At 48.5% G+C, this 4,712-nt stretch overlaps 1 pseudogene across 1 annotated transcript; it reads right to left on the bottom strand.

The window, feature by feature from the left end:
• Positions 1 to 329: 329 nt before the first annotated feature.
• LOC307102642 (glutamate dehydrogenase 1, mitochondrial-like) lies at positions 330 to 3,110 on the bottom strand (annotated as a pseudogene). Its single transcript has 2 exons — positions 1,597 to 3,110; positions 330 to 551 (listed from the first exon to the last, which is right to left on the bottom strand). The product of its transcript is annotated as a glutamate dehydrogenase 1, mitochondrial-like (transcript).
• Between the last annotated feature and the right edge of the window lie 1,602 nt (positions 3,111 to 4,712).

Here is a 4,712-nt window from a genome sequence, read left to right as displayed (position 1 = left end):
GTGACCAGGCTGGCAGGGTGGCAGTTGGGGGCGAGCAGGCCAGCAGGCAGAGTAGATAAGGGCAATGGCAGGCAGGCAAGTGAGCAGTTAGGAGTCAGCACTCCCAGATTGCGAGAGGGATGTCCAACTGCCAGTTTTGGCCCAATCTCTGTAAACCAGCAGTAGGACATCCTTTGAGGGGCAGGTTGGAGAGGGTTCAGGCCAGGTTGAGGAATTTCGCCTCCCCCATGCATGAATTTCATGCACTGGGCCACTAGGTCCTAATAAGTCTAACAAGGTCTGAGAGTGAATCAACATTTAAACAATGAGAGGAGATATTTGCCAAGAAACTATTCAGCTAAGAATGAGCTTCCCTCAGGTACATCTGAAACTCTACAGAGCACCTTCAAAGTGCAGAATATGTCATGTCTCTTCACAGTGCCATTGACAATTTTTGTCCCAATGGCTTTCCCAATCTCTTCTTCATTTAGGTACATATAAGCCAGATCAATAAGTTGATAGCCTACATCAACTGCTCTGTCGATGACATCTTCCACCTTACTCTTGGCAACCTAGAAGAGCATTAAAAATAAAGGTCCACTTATTCAGGAGCAAATGACCAATCCCATAAGCAGAGTTAGTCCACAGAACCTCTTCCTTTTCTGAGATCTAGGAGCTAGAGGTGAGGAAGCTAACTGTTGACTTACAACATGTGATAAATGTTTTACAACTGATTAAAGAAGAGTCTTGATTTGTAGTATTTGCCAATTTCTATGATACAAATACTCCCCCCCCCATGGCTAATTTCAAGCTACCAATATGGGGAAAAGATGCTCACAATTAAATCTTGTGAGCCCAGAGGCGTCTGGAAGGGGACACAAAGTCAGTGTGAGTTTGGCCATTAGTGGAAATGCTCATAGCTGCCAGCCAGACTCCAAAGCAGGAGCCCAACTTTTTTGTATGTTTGCTTTTCTTTCCCTGGGATACTCTACTTGAGTTTTTGTTCAAGCAGTCAACACAATAGACTTTGAAAAAAAGAAGAGCAATTAATTAACATAAGAAGTTTACTGTATTATTTGGAATATATGTCATCAGTGTGGTTACTAAATTCTGACAGTCTCACAAAACAGAAATAGGCTCCATCATTTGCTATGCAATGATAGGAAAGAAGATAACTCTCCATTGGGCTTTTTGTTTTGTTGGACAACATAGTACTGATGAACTATAAATAATACTGCTTTATGTTATAAAAATATAAGCTTTTTCAGTCATTATATTTATAGGCTTTCTCTGCTTAGTCAAAGTTAGGCTTAGTAAGTGATTAAAGGCAATTTTATTACAGCAGCATGTACTTCTTTTATTCTAAAAGAATAAAATGCATAAAGAGAAACAGCATTTATTTTTGTTTGTAAATCTATGGAATTGAGTTGTTTTGCTGATAGACCCAAATGGCTCTCTGGCATCTACATTTGTTTTACACATGATCCCCTCACTTTAATTTATTTTCTCTTAAGGGGCTCATTTGGATCGAGCTATGGAATGTTGCCCATTGTCTAATAAGCAATGAGAGAAAGATCTGTGGTTACATTTAAACTTGTACTGGTCTAAGTTTAGGACCCTATCTGCTGCCCTTCTTTGGCTGAAGCAACAGTCGGGCAAGTGTCTCTCCAGCAGCATTTTCCTAAATGTCTTCATACAGGCTTCATTGTACACCTTGAAGACTTTCTCAATGGCATTGACATAGGCAGCTGTTCTCAGGTCCAATCCCACGTTATATTTCATGGCTGTGCCCATGGCTTCCCTGGCTCCAGAGCTCCATGGTGTAGACTGAGCCAGAGTGTACAATGTCTTTCTCAGATGTCTCTGATATCCTGTCTTGGAACTCTGATGTGGACACAACAGGAATAGTTTCACCATGCCTTCCGAAGTTCCTTTCCAAAGTCTCCTGAACCAACATGAGCAAGTGGTAGTTAGAAACCCTTTCATATATGAAGGTCAAATGGCCATAACTGACATGATTTCATTTCTTTAGCCATTCAAAGTAAGATACAGTAAGCCCCGCCCACCCCACCCCCGCCTACCCCAGCATTCAGGTAGAGATCTGGAATAACCATGATGTTCTTATCCAGGGAAGTCTTATTCGCTTCTAGCGTTGTTGGCCCATTGGCACCTTCAGCGATGATATTGGCTTAGATTCTGGGTACCTGGACTTGGTCAGCTGCTTCTCACTGGCAGTAGGGATCAGTATGTCACAGTTGGCCTCTAAGATGCTCCCTTCATAAAGCTCTGCCTTGGGGAAATCCACGATTGATCCATGCTGCAATTTGAAGTCTTCCAGTTCCTTTGGGTCAATACCATGTGGATTCCATAGACTCCCATCAGATTCACCATCACCAACACATTTTGCACCAAAGCCATGCAAATACCTCACAGAGTGAAGGCCCACATTACCAAATCCCTGAACAACAAATGTTTTCTCTCCAAACCCTGGTGTCATTCCTAAAATGCTCATGTAAGAAGCTTCATTGATGATGTTTTTGATTCCATGGAAAACTCCCTGGCCAGTAGCAGCGATCCATCCCTGCACTGAAGGGCTTGCCAGTCACACAGTCATGGGCATTAATATCCTAGTGCCCGATGGTGCTAGCACAGATGTCTGCAATCCAGGACATCTCTCGCTCCCCCTGCTCATGTCTGGGGCAGGCACACCAATGTCTGGACCAATAAAGCCCTTCTTGGCCAGTTCCATGGTAAACCTCCTTATGATCTTTCCCAACTCGTTATCAGTATATTTCTTGGGGTTGATCATAACACCAGCTTTGGCACCTCCAAATGGCACATGAGCCACTGCACACTGATATGTCATCAGAGAAGCCAAACCTTTCACTTCATCTTCACTCACATCAGTGCTGGAACGAATACCTCCCTCCCAAGCAGGGCGTGCGGTGCAGGCGGTGCTGGACCTGGTAGCCCTGGATGACCTCCCAGGAGCCTTCGAGGCACCAGATGGGGAAGAACAGGCGCAGCACATGGTTGCAGGACTTGATGATCCACAGGATTCCGTGCACCCACTTCTGCTTCTGCTCCTTGCTCTCCTGGGTCTTAAGGTCCTGTACCAGGTTGTCCTCCATGATGCTGGTGAGCAGTGGAAGAAGCTCTCCACCATCCTGAGAAGTCGGATTGGCCTAGTGGTCAGCTGCTGCCTGGCTGTAGTGTCACCGGGATGGTGCCCGGAGCCCAGGCTGCAGGCAAGGCCAGCCCCGCAGCATAGCTGAGTCAGCTGCACAGAGCCCAGGGCTGAGGCCTGATGCCTCGCCCAGGCAGTGGGACAGGGCGGGGGTGGAATAGAAGTTCTCTGGGAGGCTGGGGACCATGGGAGGGAGTGATGGCCCTACAAGGGCTGCCCTTTTAAGCCACAGCTTCCTGCCCTCAGGAGCGGTCCCTTTCCTGGGCGTTCACTGCCTACCCGGGAGCAAGGACTTCGGGCTTCTGCCAACCTTTCCTGTGAATGGCAGGGCTGGGACCCTGGCCTTCCTGGAGCCTTGCCTCCTCCTCCTCCTCCATGGTCTCTCAGGCCTCCTTGGCGATGGCTCATGCAGGCCAGGCTGCAGGACCACAGATTTTTATTTGTTTCCACTCTGCTAATAGTTATATTCAGTATTGAAAGCTTTTTAGGAAATTTTGACAGTATTTTTGAAACAAATCATTTTTGTTGAAAAATACTTGTTAACTTATTCTATTTTAATTTGCCCAATTCTATAAAAAGTTAAGAAATAAAAAAAAAGAAATTAAAATGACAAGTCTCACTGCATGGCCCAAGTGGCTGTGCAAGCCCAGTGGGGACCAAGCCCATTGCAGGGCATGCGCACTTCAGTCTTGTCCTGGACCGTTGCTGCGCATGAGCCCTGCTGCCAGCATTCTGGGAGGAGAAGGAAGGAGAGGCAGCCGTTTTCCTCCATCACACCCTTTCTTGTTTGTGGAGACTGAACTGGTAGGTCCAGGGAGCAGCCCTCCCAGGACTTTAGTTAACATGGGAGAGGAGGATCCCTGGGCTCTTAGGGGCGGGGGGCGGGTTCTGTGGCCTCCTGGGGGGAAGGTGCTGAGGTCAGTGCCTTTCTCCTCTCAGGCATCAAGGCCGCCAGGGCCCTGGAAGTCCCTGCGTGACCTGGACGAGGAGGGTGGTGGGCCCATGAGGACAGGGGTCAGTATAGAGTCCTGGGGGTTTTATTTTCGGTGTCTGGGTCCTGTGGGCACCAGGCACAGGAACACAGACTCCAGAGTCCTCCTTGGGGCCCTGGGCAGGGGGTGGGGCGGCGGTAAAGGAAGGGCCTACCAACAGGAAGGTGGAGGGACTGCAGCTGCGGAGGGACTGCACCTGCGTCCTGGGGTTTGCAGTGCCAAGCAGAGAGCCCAGGGAGAGGCGGGCAAAGCCCTGTATCGCCACTGGCTAGCTGAGCCTCCAGTGCCCTCCAGCACAGGCAGCTTGCAGAGCCTGGAGCCTGTGGGTGTGATCCAGCTGAACTCTACTTAAGGGGAAGTGGGCCTCATCACAGGGAGGGGGGCAGAAGCAACAGTCTGGCAAGTGTCTCTCCAGCAGCATTTTCCTAAATGTCTTCATACCGGGGTTCCAGCTGTGAGAGCAAAATTGCCTTTGTCACAGGCTTGAGGGGATGACCCTGCCAGCTGGGTGTTGACATAATGTCTTTGCAGGCCCATGTACTTGGTATAACCAG

Source organism: Cnephaeus nilssonii (assembly GCF_951640355.1).
Source record: "Cnephaeus nilssonii genome assembly, chromosome: 1".
Classification (NCBI taxonomy): Eukaryota; Metazoa; Chordata; class Mammalia; order Chiroptera; family Vespertilionidae; genus Cnephaeus; species Cnephaeus nilssonii.
Note: the sequence above shows the minus strand (reverse complement) of the source record. Positions and strands in the feature narration are given on the sequence as shown.